The 18215-nt window shown below is 32.3% G+C and overlaps 1 long non-coding RNA gene across 1 annotated transcript; it reads right to left on the reverse strand.

Moving 5' to 3' along the window:
- Positions 1-11461: 11461 nt before the first annotated feature.
- On the reverse strand, positions 11462-13600 carry LOC134259104 (uncharacterized). Its single transcript, XR_009990282.1, has 3 exons — positions 13503-13600; positions 12977-13032; positions 11462-11952 (listed from the first exon to the last, which is right to left on the reverse strand). It is a non-coding gene; the product is annotated as an uncharacterized LOC134259104 (long non-coding RNA).
- Between the last annotated feature and the right edge of the window lie 4615 nt (positions 13601-18215).

An 18215-nucleotide genomic window follows, 5' to 3' on the forward strand; every position in this document is an offset into this window, starting at 1 on the left:
GACAGAAAGCGCTTTGCGCTGCGCTTAGCGCTTAAAAAGTTCTCCAATCTCGTCATGTGTATCGGATATCGGTAGAGGCACATAAAATTGAACTTGGTCATCGGTAGATATAATCAATCCGAATTCAAGAGCAAAACTAAATTAAAACTAGAGGTACTGTGAGCAATGGGCTCACTAAATGATACCCCCGCCTCCCATATGAGTATAAATCGCAGTGTCCATGATTTGCTATTGGAAACCCAAAATATGCGTCGGATCAAAAAGTAAAATAGGAGGTGCACAATGGCAATATGTAATAAAGATTTTGAAAGTTGCATAAAATTTCATTCAGTGGTATAAAAGGAGTTGCGGATAAGAGATGGGTACCCCAAAGCGTAACAGACGGACGGACGGAATTAACGATTACTATATACCCTCCCGCTTTTCAAGCGGAAGTATAAAAAAGAAAGAAATTCGCGATAATTTCACAACAAATCTCAAAAGGCAATAAATGATTAATGTAAATTATTTTGTCTGAAAATTGAAGCATTATGATAAGGTATTTGCATGATTATGCCATAGGATTGATATGATGAAAACAATGTTATTTGAATACTATGATGTTTATTAAATGTCAGTATGTGCTGCAATCAAAAATATTTTTTAACTGATGCTGAGCGGAAGACAACATTCACTTGTTGGGATATCTGCGGATGATGCGAGCAAGATGTTCTATAGGCAGCAAGAGCCGCTCACTGGCCCTAGGATTTTGCTTTTATATCATGATGTTGACTGTCTTATTGAAATGTTTTAACATGTGTATTAAACAAAGAAAACAAATTTTGATTATTGAATATGTCTTAGTAAATATTTTAGTGCCACATATGATGAGGACATTGTAAAGTTGTTCATTTCATTTGTATAGTGAGTCGTCAAGTCTTAACCCAGTGATGAAACTTATTATTTTATATGAAAATGTCATTGTTTTTTCGCTCGCAATTTTGTATGTATTCCCATGTCTTTGCAATTCAGGACTTTTAATAATGTATAGTAAAAAGTATATTTGAATGTTATCAAAAATTTTGATGTAATATGATACCATAGTTATAACATGCATTGACCTCATGTATTATTGAATATGCTCTATGTGATACTCTTGTGCTATAAGGACTTTTGATAAATATTGCCCATGTTTTATTGATAACAATAATAATGTACATGCTATGAAAAAATGTTTTTTGAACTTATTGCCCAGTATGTCATGCCTTAAATTCCTTCATAGAGTAGTAGAATTGGTGCATTTGTTATACATGATGTTTTTTTATATTGTCCATGCAATCACTCGTGTCATCACAGTGTTCTCTTGTTGTATTAACATGCTTTACTAGCTTTGTTGTCAATGGAAACTTACATCCTAGTATTTGTGTCATTTGCCCAACACATTTAGTAAATGTGTTTATTTTGTATAAATCACCTAAAGGTAGTAATGTGTAAATATTAGCTTGATTTTGTTTATTATAGCACATGTATAAAGGGTTCATAATTGAAGATATATGATCATCTTATTATTACAGCCATTGTCCAGATCTTGATTTTAATGCTACATAAATGTTTGTCCTTTAATTATACCTCTAACCATGTGTTTATTATTCATAGATAATGATTGCTATAATATAAAGGAGTTTGAAATTCATTGTTATGAAACATTTTTAACATGATTTATTGTTGTATTACAATGCATAAAGGTTTTTTTTCCCACAAATATGTTCACATGATAATAAATTGTTGGTTTATTTTTTAATTGCAATGATATGACTATTTTAGAATTATAATTTTGACTCTATTCACCCTGTGGTACTTTTTTAGGATTTTGTTGAACTTTGGTGTCTTGTTTAACATACTGTTTTTTGTGTCAGATTATATCTTGTACTTGTGCTGTGACTTAGAACCCTGTAAGGGAATTATCCATGTGTCCCCTGGCCATAGAAGGATCTCTACGGCAAGGTAAGGTCCAATAAAAGGTGTTTTAAAATCACTTCCCTTGTTTTGCTCTTCATTTATAAGCAGAGTGAATGTAATTGAAAGAATAATTGGAACAAAATGTGTTTATGAAACACCGATGCCCCTGTATGGCAGCTTATGGCTAGGGTTGAAATTTCTCAAGGTTTAAGTTTTGAAAAAGTATCAATTTCAAAGGTCAAAATGTCCAATATTTTTATACCCAATGAAAGGTTTTGTCACAAAGAATAAACGTCAGAAGTAGTAATAGTAATGGCTATGGTAACAGTAGAAAAATTTGGGTAAAAGTGGGTCAAACTCTAAGGTCAAGTTCGGTGGTATCAAAAGAACGGTTTGTCACAAGGAATACACTCATGATCATGAAATACAAAAGCCATAGCCCCACCCATTCAGTTGAGGGCAAGGTTCAAGTTTTGGGGGACAAACAGACGGGGCAAAATCTATAAGTGTGATTGCTCTTTATAAGGCGATTTCTACATGTTTACTGTGGAGGAAGTATTGTAGGAGGACATACAGTGAAGTTAGATACCGGTATTTAAGAAAGCTGATTCATTCTCTGTAGAAATTAGGGCAATGTTGCAGCAGATATTTACAACCTTTATCGTCACAAATACGTATTATTATATTCATGAAATATAAAGAGTACAACGTGGGATTTTGGATTTAAGTAACTTGTTTTCAAGCATTAACATTTGAACGTTCCTTTTTTCCTCTGAAACTGCTGAACCAATTTTGCACAACATCTATGGATGAAGTCGAACAAATATTGTGTAATTCATGGTCCTTTAACTCTTAGGGCTCGAGGGTTTGAGGCTAAAACCATCACAATTTTAGTACCATCTTTAAAAATCTTCTTCACCCCTTGGCATGATTGCAATGAGCTTTGAGCTCTCTTCCAAATTGTGAGAAATCGTGACCATGGTCTTTTGAAAATGCATAATTTTTTCATAAATCGCTTGTTAGCACTAGGTGATAGTTATGAGCAAGAGGACCTATAATTCTTTCAAAATTGTTAAATTAATGGCCCTGTGTCAGAGGTACTGTTTTTGTGATGGGAGGAAGGTTAAGTTAAGATGACAAATTCATCCTTATGTAATGTAGATTTTAAAAAACGTTCATATCGTGAACCATAGGGGATAGGGTGGGGCCACAACGTGGGATCAACATTTTACATAAGAATATACATATGTACTATTAAAATATCTTAAGGAGAACAGCAAAGCCATGATAGTAATTTTTAGCTCAACTGGTCAGAGACCGGAAGAGCTTTTGCGATGGTAATGCGTCTGTCGTCCGTCCGTCTGTCTGTCTGTAAACGACTTCATCCATAGATGTGCAAAATTGGTTCAGCAGTTTCAGAGGAAAAGGGAACGTTCAAATGTTTATGCATGGAAACAGCAGTAAGTTACTTAAATTCAAAACGCTACCCCTCATACAGTTTTGGTCTGATTTGAAAAAAAAAAATCTTGGCACAAAAGTAGACTACACTAAGATACACAAACTAGTGCATTGATTTTGGATTTCGATGAATGGTGTTGCCATGGTTACTAAAAATACAAATATCTGTGAAATTCCTGATTTCAATATAACGACGTACAAGTAGACAACACTTAGGTACATAATTTTAGTGCATCTGTTTTTGATTTCAACGAACAGTAATACCATGGTTACTTTGAATAAAAATTTCTTAGAAATAATATCAAATCGCGACTCTTCTACAGTTTTGGATTGATTTCAATATAAATTGGCACATGAGTAGACTACACTTAGGTTCATAATTCTATTTATTGCTGTCTGCTGCACAGTTTTAAATCCAAGTGTTACTTTTCTATTGTTATACGTACAGACCAGTAGAGTTACAGTCTCATCAGAGACTTCTGGTTATATGGACATAATGGAAGCATCTTCATGTGGTTTGGATTCAGGTTCTAATCATGATCCCAATGGGAAGGGTGTGCCATGGCCACAATGAGGGATCAAAGTTTTTCATAAGAATATATACAGAAGGTAAGTTCAATTTTTCAAGAAAAGCTATGTTTATAGTCATATCCTCATGTAGTGAAAATTCAAATTTGTTCAAATCTTGACTCAGGGAGGAGGGGGCACAATAGGGGATCATTTTTACAAAGTAATATATGTCGGGGGGATCTTTAAAAATCTTTTTTTTTTTTCTTCAAGAACAGCCTCTATTGATATGGAGGCATCTTCAGGTACATTGTAGTATAAAATTCAATCTCCCCTCCAAGTAAACTTTAACTGAACTCGTTTATGCTTTTTTCCTAGCTCAGGTGAGCGATGTGGCACATGACTCTCTTGTTTACGATTTTTAGCTCTTCTGAGCCAAAGGCTCAAAGAGCTAATGCTTTGGCCATTTGTGCGGTGTGCGTAAACTTTTGAGAATATAGGCCATAACTCAAGAACGCCTTGGCCAATTATTGTCAAATTTGTCACAGGGTATCCTTGGCCCAAGGGCTACCATTTATACTAAAATAAGGGTTGGGACCCTTAAACAAAGGGAGATAATCAGGAAAATAAGACCAAGAGAACTTTATATTGGCCTAGAATTGTTAAACTTTGTCAGTTGAGGCATCTTGGGTTTTTGGAGAATGTCAACCAAAAAGTAGGTCACCATGACCTACTTATGGTTTTTTTATAGCTCTATTGAAATATCTTCAGTCCTAACTGGCTAAGAATCATCAAATTTCTCGGTTGATGTATTTTGGGTCTTATAAACTTAGAGGCTTCTAGTCCTAGTGATAGATTGTACAATTGATCAGAAGAGCGATTCAAGGCCGTTGGGTTTCTTGTTGTCCATTGTCATACACAGTGCTCTGTCTGGTAAAATTTTAGCATTTACAGTCCCCTCCCCCCTCACCAACACCCAACCTAAGGGGGGGGGGTTAACCCATCAAAAGTATTCAAAATTGTATTTTTTTAATTGGACATCAAGCAAACTGTTAGCAAGATTTTAATAAGCATTGAGTCCTACTAAAATTATGAAATTCATAAAGGATAGGTGGATCAGATGTAAAGGCACAGCTTTATTAATTAATCATAAACTGAAAATGCATTGATTCATTGACAATCTATATAATGCTCCTAAGTTGAAAGCAAAAGGACTAAGTTCATGACAATGAGGAACAAGTTTTATACCCCTATAATCAAAGATTCTGGGGTACATCTATATAGCTTTTGCCTGTCTGTCTGTCTGCGAAATCTTTTCACAGTGGCCATATCATTTTATTGGGTGAAAGTATGGCCTTCATATTTCACAGACCTGGGTATTCATTGTGACAATACTTTTGTACTGGTACACAAAATTAACCTTTTGAATTGAACTTGGAGTATGACTCAATTTTAAGAAAGTTTCATAACTTGAATCTTGGCCTTACCTTTTGAACAGCTGGTGCAAGGGCTTTCATACTTCACTTGTATATTTACTGTTACAAGACCTTTCAATGGGTATAAATTAAAACATTTGACCTCAACGTCTAGTTTAACCCACTTTTAAAAAACTAACTTTGATCATAACTTTTGAGCTGATAGTAGTACGGCTTTCATACATGTATTTCACAGATTTATTCATTGTGACAAGTCCTTCCTTTGATGTCAACAATTTTGACCTTTGACCTTGACTTTGGAGTTTGACTTGCAATCGGGAAACTTAAACCTTAAGCTGGCATATGGGGTATCAGTATGTTATAACAAACACATTTTTTTTTTCCAAGTCACCCACAAATAAATGCCATTTAATGAATTTTAGATAAGAGAATTACAAGGTAGATATTTGAGGATATAGAGAAAAAAAAAATAAAAAAATCATGGTTATGAATACTAAAAACATAATAATAGTTATTTAGTATTTATATTTATACCCCCCGCAAACGAAGTTTGGGGGGTATATAGGAATCACCTTGTCCGTTTTTTTTGTCTATCCGTCTGTCTGTCTGTCTGTCCGGTCCATATCTTTCTTACAGAGGGACATTAGTATCTACTACTCCACACTTAGATTGGTCATGACCTAAGGGTGTGTCATGACCTTGACCCAAGGTCATTTGGGGAAGTTCAAGGTCACTGGAAGAAAAATTTCATAATTCATGTTTGATACATATCTTTTATTGATAATCTTGGTAGGTTTTCATTTCACACAAAGATTGCCCATGACCCAAGGGTGTGTCATGATCTTGACCTTAGGTCATTTGGGGAAGTTCAAGATCATTGGAAGAAAAATTTCATAATTCATCTCCAGTCCATATCTTTCTTATGGATAATCTTAGAAGCTTTTTATTTCACACAAAGATTGTCCATGACCCAATGGTGTGTCATGACTTTGACCCAAGGTCATTTTGGGAAGTTCAAGGTCACTGGAAGAAAAATTTCATAATTCGTGTCCGGTCCATATCTTTCTTATGGATAAACTTGGTAGGTTCTCATTTCACACAAAGATTGCCCATGACCCAAGGGTGTGTCTTGACGTTGGCCCAAGGTCATTTAGGTGAAGTTTAAGGTCACTGGAAGAAAATTTCATAATTTGTGTCAGGTCCATATCTTTCTTATGGATAAACTTGGTAGGTTCTCATTTCACACAAAGATTGCCCATGACCTAAGGGTGTGTCATGACCTTGACCCAAGGTTATTTGGAGAAGTTCAAGGTCACTGGTAGAAAAATTTCATAATTCGTGTTTGATACATATCTTTATTATGGAAAAACTTACTTCTGAAAAACCCAGCGGGGGGTATTTTGTTCCGTTTGGACAGTTCTAGTTAAGTTCTACAGGGAATTAACCAGGATTAATGTGTGGATAATAATAATGTTCAGGGGGAAAAATGGGTTTTCCCTTATTCCATGCATTTAACATATTCTTTTTCTTTACAGATAAAAGAGAACTGGAGAAGAATGAATTGATGTTAACATATTTAACATTAAATTTGGCTTAAATCTATATATGTCTTTTGTTGTGATTGCTTCAAGAGCAATTAGGTTCAGGAAATTTAATGTGAGGGATAACCAGAAAGTGGATCATTCAACAGATGAAAAGAAAATAAGCCTTTGAGAGAAATTATGTCAAATGCATGAATTGAATATTTAAATTGCACGTAATTTTTGTTTCACCGTTTACAATATGTGAAAAAAAATGTTCAAAACATGTGTTTAACCAAGGTTTGACACATTTTGTATGGTATTTATACATTTACAATATGAGCAGTGAAAATAATAAACCCATTAAACATGTTATGAGAAACATATGTTACACACATGTTGCACGTATGTTATTCATATGTGAAACGTTTGAGTAACGTACGTGTGCAAAATGTGTAACGTATGGTAGGCAAAACGTATGTTTAACATACGTGACACGCATGCTATTCACATGTGTGAAAACGTACATATAACGTACGTGGTGCTTTTTTCATGGAAAACGTACGTGAAGTCACGTACGTGTCACATACGTTTAACGTACGTGGCACAATTAGCTGTGTATTTACCTGCTCTATAATTAATCAAATTTAATTAAAACACACAAACAATCAATTTATTAAGTATTACTTTAAATTAAAAATATTAATTTAATCTTTATATTATGTGTTCAGCTAATTAAAAGACAAGTATGTGAATAAACAGTTGTGAAAAAATTTTATTGATTGTTTGTGTGTTTTTATTCCAATTTAATTAATTATATAGTAGGTTAGGTAATAAAACACTTATTCAATGACTACTTGGTGAAACAGTCAAAATGTTGTCCCTCGGTAGTGGGGGAGACCTGGAAAACTGTTGGCCTCGGCCTTCGGCCTCGGCAAACTTTTACCCGGGTCTCCCCCACTACCTCGGGACAACATTTTGACTGTTTACCTCGTAGTCATTAAATAAGTTTATATTTACAATAATTGTCACATAGGTAACATTAAAAGATGATTATTGATGAAAATTGGCTTTAAAAAATATACCTCAGAATGTCATTCATATGGTTCTAGAGGCTGACAATAATGAATATTATGAATTTTCACAAAAATATTATACTTGACCTTTAATTGTCCCTAAATTTTACAGATGGTGTTTTACACAGCATACGTTTTTGTCATTTCTTATGCAATGCTACATGAACTTGAAGATGCAACTCAGACTAAGGAACATACCGTTTAAAATAAGGTTAGCATAATATCAAATATGACTTAAATTTTAAAGCATCCAATGTATTTAACATAAAAAACTGGGGAAAGTTTCATATTAAACGGCGACGTTATATTTCTTTTAAATGGAAATTTTAGCATAAAAACAATTGATGTGGACAAACAGAACAAATTAAGAATACAGTCTCAGCAAAAACAAAATAATGAGCACATTTTTCTCTGAAATTGGTGAATTGAAAAAGTTTCAATGCAACCTTAACAACAAAAATCTTCCATTCATATGTCGAATCGATGAATTCCAGTGACATTGAAAGAAAAGAAACCACAAATTCTGACATATCGGTTTCATATTTTGATATTTACTAGAAAAAAAATAATAGTCGGAAGGATATGGAGATAACGAACAGTATTCGATATCAAAGTCCATAAAACAATACAAAATAGGAGCAGAGCATAAAGGGAGCTGTAGCTCCGAAACATCATAGGTGGGATCAGGTGCCATGGTGGAGTGAGCATCCCTTGCTGACCGGTCAAACCCCCCGTGTGCTCCTCAAAATGATCGTGAAATAACGGATAATATTCATGAAAATCTTAATGGCTTAAATTTTAAATGACATTTTTAAGTTCAACTGAACAAAATGCAGATATGATTGATCATATCAGAACAGCAAAAATGTTCCTATACAAAATACTACCGACTATTAAGACCCTCTGTAAACACATATACTATTGTGTGTATAAGTATCAGGATCCTATAAATAATTAGGATGTGTGCATAATGTCTAATGAAATTGTTGGTTTTAATTTTTAAAAAGTAATATGCATCAAAACAAAGAAAATTTGTGAAAGGAAAGGCAAACACCTTATTTTCTATGATGTATATATTGCAGAATGATTCTACTTACCACTCCTACGGATGCCTATAATCTAAACTTATTTATATATGTAGTGATCAAATTTATGAATCCTCGAAAACTTCCTTATATAAACCTAATAGTGCGTGGATCAAATCAAAATATCATTTATATTGGAAACTGTCTGTATATTGAACACCGAAGCCTATCTATTGATATTTATCTCTACTCATCTTTTTCTAACACCTTGTTGTAAAAAAGTATATATATAAATGTGAACATCCATTAATTTCTAATTTAAGTGTTTTGAACAGTTGGCAAGCAATGTCTTGTATGTATAACATCAACAATCCTTCCCTATAATCAAACACTTCAACAAAGTTCAAGCTACAGTTTGAAAGCTGAAGCCTCGTTTCTTGTTTTGATAGCTGAAGCCTCGTTTCCTGTTTTGATAGCTGAAGCCTCGTTTCCTGTTTTGATAGCTGAAGCCTCGTTTCCTGTTTTTAGCTGAAGGGTGTGAGGAGATCCTGATACCAAAGGAAATTATTTTATTTGTTTTCTGTTGGATTATAATAAGTTTAATAATACAGAATTTTTTTTCTCGCCTCTCCTAATATAATATTATCTTTATGCTCTTATATTCTTCTTAATCTATTTTTTCAAATATTTATATCTGTCTCTGTGAGTATTCACTTCTAACTAGTATAAATGTACATTTATAAATGACAGATAATACAAACTTCTACTTTTCAAATGTGCACCTGAACTCACCATTCACTAAAATTTAAAATACAATTAACAGCAGTAACAGTTTTTAAACGTTCCCATTGCTTTGGTTTAATACGGATTCGTATATTTTTCTTCAAAAAAGAATAATCACATTTAGACTGATGACAGACTTCCTGATACGAGTTTTACATTATAAAAATATTTTACATGAATGGATACATTGTATGAATTGTGCAGAATGTCTCTCAATACTAACGAAAGGACGATAACTCATCATGGTCTACAGTATATACCTATTTATATGAAGAGGACATGCAATGGTTAAAGTTGAACACGACTTGTAAATTTTCGATATCATTATCTACGACATTTCAACACTAGGATACAGTGCTGCTATCCTATAAGTTGACAATTCTATCCTATCCTATCGTGAATCCTGCATCCACAATCCTATCCTGTGATTTCAGTCTAATCCTATCCTATCCTATCCTGCAACTCTCAGTTTTTTAATATTTAGGAATGAAATTGACAAAACTAAAAAAAAAGAAGGAATTACCAGAAAATAAAATAAAATCAGATATAGTTATGGTATTCATTTAAATATTATATATTTAAATGGAGAAAAATAATCGAGATCGGCATTCCATAATTCCCGACTAACCGTTCCGCACAAATTAAATTTACGATTATCATAACCATGTTGAAAAATAATGTTAACAAACAGATCGTAATTACACGTGGACAAATACTGATTTTGCAAACATATGAAATGAAATTGGCCTATCAGAAGAATTAAAGAAAAATATACTTAGTGTTTTAAATTTCCTACTTACATTGATCGTGAGACCCGGCCGGGATCGCGACTTGCGTCCAACGTGTAATATTTAATTATTTTTAAAAATTATATGCCTATATAGTAATTATGTTTAAGTATATGTTTCATGTAAAATTTATTTTTTTCCTAAAACTAATCACCATGAAAATAACATGCATGTACATGTATAGATCTAGTCTAACTGTACCTGTGTAACAGGTTTTTCTGTATGCAATCCTGAAGAAGAAGATATGACTAGACCAAACAGACTAGTCAAATGTAGATCTAGAATATCTTGACTTTCACATATCAAACATTTTAAATGTGAAATTGTCTTATAATATCAATATTAATTGTATGATTTTTTAATTTAAATTCAGTAATTTATTCTTTTTTTTTAATTTCAGTTCATCATAATTATATAATTGCATGTGATATTTTTCAAACATGCAAAATATATAGTTGCTAATTCAAGATAATCTAATTGATATTTTTTTCATTTCACTTCAGTTTCTCCTCAGTTTATGGTCAGCTCAACACCGTACAAATGTATTTCAATTTTCAATTTTTTTTATGTGTGAAAATTTAATAATTTATGTTTAATAGAATATTTTTTCTAAATTTGATATTGGTTGACAGATTTACATTAATAAATATTGTAGTGAGGTCACACATGTTTCCAAGATCTTATAAAACATGCGTGGAAATTCAGAATTCACATTTTAAACATGTATAACTCATTCTTAAGTAAAAACAAGTTTATATTTGACCTTTGATCTTGAATGTTAATCAGTGTCAGATTGAGAAATATTAAAATGCTCCACAGGTTCCTTAGATCTTACAAAACATGCATAAGAATTCCTAGTACTTACAGCATTTATAACACATTCTTGAGTAAACTTTGTATTTGACCTTAACATTTTATATTAAAATTTTCAGTGTTTAAATGAGGAAAAATACTTTATCAAGTTCACAATATTTTTATTCAAAGTGATTCCTCAACAATGTTTAACAATTGATTGAATTGAATATTCCATTACCATGAGACAGCCATTAAAAGTATCCATGTACATCATTTATGAATTTCAATTCTAAGATCACAGATACATGCACATGAACTTTGTTTAAATTAAAGTTTATCAATGTTTTTATTACACTTGTATAATGTTTCACATGCATATAATTTGGCTTTCTTAACCGTCGCTCAAATTGAAATTCAAATGTCAGAGTTATTGTCAGAGAGATGGTCATAAACCGAACAGTTCTTCAAATGTCAACAATGCACAGAAAACACACTAATCTCCTTAATAAAAACACCATGATTTCAGACTTAGGACTCCGTGACACTGGTTTGAACATCTTTCATCATTTACTCAACAGCATATGGCATGAACTGCATTCTGTACAGCTGTAAATGTCCAGGGTTTCCTGAAAAAAAAACAACATAAAATGAAATTATAGACATGTTGATTGTAAATTTTGTCATACACATTTCATACACATTTAACATGTTTAAAATGTTTTTGATTGTGACTATCTTTCATATTTCATGTACAATTTCACCTTTTTTTCTCATAAAAGTAATGCATATAGAAATCATGAAAAATAAAATCTTATACTGCAACCTCAGTCATATAAAAGAAAAAAAAATTATTCAACATAATTTACTCGTAGATTAGGCCATAATAAAAATATTCCTAGTTTCTCATCCCCGCCCGCCCCGATTTTTTACACCCGCCTCGATTTTTTTCATTTCTGTTTTTCTTCGTTTAATTCGGATCGGGATCGGTATTAATCTACCATTCTACTTTCGTTTTAAATCCCGCGAAAGTCGACACGATTTTGACAGCTGAAAAGATGGTTATTGGTGTAATACATGCGTCTGTATTTTAAACAAGGGTCATTGGTTGAAAAAGATTGGTAATGATGTGAAGTAAGAGATAATTGAACCTTTACTATGACTTTTGTTCGGGTTTTGTAGGAAAAATTACACCGATTGATCAGGTCAATAAAAAATCCGCAAAAGAAAAAAATTGAAAAAATATAAGATAAAAGCCGCCCGCCCGCCTCGATTTTTGAAAAAATTCGGATGAGAATCTAGCAATATATTTATTATGGCCTTATAATTCATTTTACCTTGTCAACTTGCTAACAAGTATGAATACATTTGTTTTAGTGACTTTTCTCTATTTCTGCTTGTATTTATCTATTTATTAATGTTTTTTTATGTTTTTTTTTTTTGGTCTTGAAATTTAAATATGAAAATCTATGATACTATAACATGATGACCAGAAAAATTCAACATTTCTTTTAGTTTTACTCTCAATATTTTTGAAAGAAGAAAATCACTTGTTCCGAGTAACTGCAGACATGTCACGTCAACTCAGATAATGATGTTTATGTATTTTAATGACCATGTAAAAATACATGATAAAAATAAAATCATACATACTTTTTAGATTGAAATCCCTGTACTGCGATGACACATGAGTGCAGACAATCCATTTTCTGTAATTATTAAAATGACAAGATTTACTTATGTTTCATAACTCACAATACATCAAACATACATGTACAATATGTAAGTGCACTGCTTAGTGAGCTCCTCAAACATTTAAGCAGAAGCATTCATTTATTATTAATTACACAGAAATAAAAGAAAAAAAACAAGTACAGTGTATTTTTTGACCTTATAAGGGAAATGATAAGAGTAACAACCTGATTTAGGCATAATACATATGATTGTTTTAGTCTTAGAGCTCATTGATATCTGATTGAATCATATGACAGAGTATTTGTAAATTTTACCCCCCCCCCCCCCACTTCTGTCTTCACTACTTCTTTTTCCCGCACCCGATTTTTGTTTATATTAATAAATAGAATAAAATGTTTATATTTTAAGACATGAGAACACTGTTTAAAGGGATAAATATGTATAAAAATGCACACATACTGTGCACAGTGTGAAGTATACTTACATGATATCGCACATCATCTATTCAAGTTCGCTGCTGACGGTTCCTGTGGAATTATCCAAACAAACATAGCATATTTAACAGAAAAACATGTTTATACACTTTTACACAAGTAAGTATCGGTTAAATCATCCAAACAAGCTGAAGAAATACAGTCTTTCGATGCCTGGGCTCTTCATTGTTTACATTCCCAAATCTTCCGGTGATCGTTCACGGTTAAACGCAGTGTTACTCGATGTTTATAATGTAATATATGTGTTTAGAGAAAAGAATGTTTTATTTTCTTTTGAAAAAATTATAAATCTTTCTTTAGTAAACAATTTATACCGTATTTCGTTTTTGTAATTTATTCTGAAATATGAATTAACCTCTGCTCGAATCTGATTGGCTGTAGGATACAGGATAGGATAGGATAGGATAGAATTGGATTAACTTTTATATGTTTCTATCGTGAATCCTCAATCCTGAATCCTATCCGATCCTATCCCATGTCAACTTGTGGGATAGCAGCACTGTATACATAGACATAGTTTTCTCATAGTAAAATATTAATTCATACAAAACGAAACGGCATATGCTATATCATCTACCTTTAAAATAGTTTTTAAATTATCAAATGAAACCTATCGCCAGAAATTTGCTCATTAGAATCCTTTTTTTCTAAATGACCGTGTTTTAATTAGAAAATCCATGAAAATTATAAAAAAAAAAAAAACGAATAATTTTCCTTTTCAACTTGCTCTCATCTCTTTTTATCTTAGCATATATTTGCTTTTGGTGCAATAAAGCGTGGCTTGTTTGAAGATACGAGGACCAGTAATGAATGTAAATATGTATTTGAACATGCTGTGCAGACATTTTTCAACCATTTAACAAAAGTAGGTTGCATGACTCAGTCCTCAAGAGTTCCCTGAATCACAATGAGTCAGTTAACGAATAAGAATCAGATAACTATTTCAGTTTCATGACAATAAAAAATTAGTACATTGCATATGTTCCATACTTCAGTGTGCAAAAAAAGAATTCAATGACTACTTTATTAACACAAGACTATAATTCATGATACATTCAAATTTACAGTTTGAAAAAAAAAATTATACCAATTGGAAGTGTTTATACCAAATGAGAAATACGAGTAAAATTAATAATGAAATATAGAAAAGCATTTTGTTACATTGCATACAGAGGTTCCTTGTCTGGTCAGACTTAAGCTTGCTGGAGGTAACCTCAAGGTACATGTGCTACCCTCATGTGTTGCAAACAAGATTTGTTAACGTTTTACATCAAATCACTATACTGTTTTCAAGTACCAACAGCCAGTATAAGGGTAGCTAGGGAATCTAGTGCGACTTGACATAAATTTAATTATGTGTTGTTTGTTCACTGCTGCAAATGAAGACGTAAAAGGTGAAGGCGTGTACCGAAGACATACTTGCGCATCTGAGATTTTTCCCGACGCTCCACCAGATTTAGTTTCAACAAGTCAACAACAATATTAAAATCATTGTTGACAATACATCGACAGTTCAACATAATCTGCAAATATTAAAAGAAAATGTTTACAATATAATCATTTTAGTTTTTAAATTAATGAAATAAACATTTTTATAAATGATAGTATACAAGAAGATGTAACTAAACAAATTACTTGATATTGATCTGATTGAATTATTTAATTTAAATTCTTATTTTTTTACGAGTATTTATTGGGTATATTTGATGCAAACATTTCTATTAAATAAACATACTATGCATGTTTTAGATTTTGTGAGGTTTGACTACAGCATGCTCCTCTTTCTTTACCTGAAAATAAATAAGCCGCCATTTGGCTTTACGTTCTTTTGTGGATGCTTAGTGTCTTCTTTAATGTTTATTAATGTGAAAAATTGCTATACACAACATACAATTACTTTTAACTTTCACTTTCATAAAATTAGAGATAAGGTAAAAGATTTCCAAATTAATAAGATCGTCATAATGTTAAGTTTTTCAGTGGTTATACAAAGTGGCATAACGGTAAAATGGTCATAATCATATGTTTTTTTTATTTAACAAAGTGGCATAGAGACAAACTCTAGCTTTTAAAATTTGGTATTTTTACCTTCTCTCAGCCAAAGCTTGTCTTCGTGTACTCGATGTTTATAACTTTTCAGTATGTTGGCAATATGTTGGGTCAGGAATATAAATGATAAATATTACAATAAGATCCATATAAAGTTATCTGTTCACAGACATCATTTTTGTGTATAATTCTGTATTTTTGATACAAATATTCTTATTAAATAAACGTAGTATGTATGTTTTGGATTTTGTGATGATTGACTACAGCATGCTACTTTTTTTTACCTTAAAATAAAAAAGCCGCCATTTGGCTATATCTGCTTTTGTGGATGCTTAGTGTTTTTTTTTTTTTATTTTCATTAATGTGAAGAATTGCTATACACAACAGACAATTACTCCTAACTTATACTTTCATAAAATTAGAAATAAGGTAAAAAAAATTCCAAATTAATACGTTAGTCATTTTCTTTTCAGTAGTTTTACAAAGTTGCATAATGACTAACGATAAAATTTGGTATTATACCTTCCCTCAGCCAAAGCTCCAGGTTTTCAACTTTTCAGTTTGTAATCAATATGTTGGGTCTGGAATCACCACTTCTGCTTCTTTAGGGTTGACAGCCGTCTAGCAGCAGTGGTTTACTTCAACTTTAACCAAAGGTTTGATGTTTTCACTTTATTTAATTCTACAGTTCCTACTCAATTGCTAAATACTCTTTGACACTGATAGATTTAGGTAATGAATGTTTCTTAACCTTTTTCAAAATGACAAAAAATGTTTTTGCACAAAGAACAAAAGTCAGAAAGTACAATATACGGCCTGTGAATTTCGTAAAAAATAAATCATCGTTTACATTAAAACTATTTGTGGTTTCCCTATCTACTCGACTTCATCGATGCAGGGATGGGTAGTTTTAGTCAAACCGGATGTTGGCTTTTGCATCGTAACGGCTAAAACCTACAAAGGTTTTGAGCTTTCCGGAATTTTTAACCGATTTTACAAATTCATTTCAAAATTTCAAGTGGGGCGCATTCTTCTCGGAAAAAAAATCAAGTGTAAAATCAAAGATTGGTATCTTATGCATATTTCTGAACAAGTTTTTTTCTCCGAGAGGAATGCGCCCCATGTTTAAAATTCATATTTATGAATGTCGTTTGGTCAGCTGACTCATGCAGAAAGCAAAGTTACCTTATATAATTTCTTGTTATGAAAAATATAACATTGCAAGGATTTTATCTATCGTAAGAAATGTTACTGTACATTATAAAAACAGAAATGTAAATCTTATAAATTAGTCTAAATACACTATTTAACAGTTATACGTGGTAAATATTGTAGGGTAAACAGCTTTTTAATAGCCTATTAGCTCAAATAAAAACATTTTTTTTTAAATTGGAGAAATGTATTTGCACTTTTCGTATTTGCATGTCTGTTCTGGAGCATTTTTTTAACATAAGCCCTCTACAGCAGCCAGGTTATAACCATAATATGCCTATTAACTATTTTTTTTCAACATTTGACAAGCCGTCAAACTACAGGTAACTCTCGAAACCTCGAAGTCCGCGGGACCGAGGAAAAACTTCGAGAGATCAAGAGTTCGAGTTTTCAAGAATCTGGATTTTTCCGGGTTTGTTTGACAGGTTTTAAAATTAGTAATACCGGATGTGTTGATTTTCATGCAGTTCTTACCTTTTACATGTGGTTTTTACAAAACAACGATATGTTTTCGTATTTTAAGTGAATATTTATTTAACTGAGTAAAGGAAAAAATGGACATCGTCAGTTCGTGTTCCTAATTTTTTTTTTATCATACGGATATCATTCTACTCATTCGTTATATGAAAACGGCATAGACCAGCGTTGCGTGGTACATAGCATTGTGACTTTTACAAACATGTGCATTGAACGAAATTCTGTATGTACATTGTATTTGTCGAAAAAATCGTCATATTGACAGCAAGGCTGTTTCTGAATTTTCATATTTCGTTAAACTTTGAAACTGATTCAAAATAAAACTTTAATTCATTAATTGTTTCGTTTCGTAATCTGCATTTACAATTTCTCAGCGAAACTACGTTTCTGAATTATCGTAATAAAGACGATGATAATTATTTTGATAGCATATAGGCACCATAAGATTAATTATAAATCAATTGTCACCTTGAAGAATAAGTGTCACCTGAATAAACATCCCGTTTCACGAGACCCGCGTCTTTTGCCTGGGGTCATTAAATGTCCAGGTAAGGTTGCCAATTATGTAGCTTTGTATATACATAGCCACTTCGAGGTATCAAGGGTGAATTTCAATAGAATACGAACAGCCGGACTGCAATTTTACTTCGAGAAATCAAGGGTTTCGAGAGATCAAGAGTTCGAGAAATCAAGAGTAAATTTACTTAGTTATATAGGGAAACAAATCGGTACCGGAGACTCACTTCGAGCGATCAAGAGCTTCGAGAGATCGAAGTTCGAGCCATCAAGAGTTACCTGTATTCTAACGTTAGCTCTTGACGTCACAATGTGCAGAAAATGACGTCAAAGTCGCGGACTCACAATTTTTCCTAGTGTTCAGATAAAATATAGTTAGCTGCTCCAAATAAAAAAAATCAATTGTTGAGAAATAAAATGCAGAAAATTAAAAAAAAAAACAAAAACAT

Source organism: Saccostrea cucullata, unplaced genomic scaffold (genome assembly GCF_032062105.1).
Source record: "Saccostrea cucullata isolate Sc308-1 unplaced genomic scaffold, CSIRO_AGI_Scuc_v1 ctg12754, whole genome shotgun sequence".
Taxonomy (NCBI): Eukaryota; Metazoa; Mollusca; class Bivalvia; order Ostreida; family Ostreidae; genus Saccostrea; species Saccostrea cuccullata.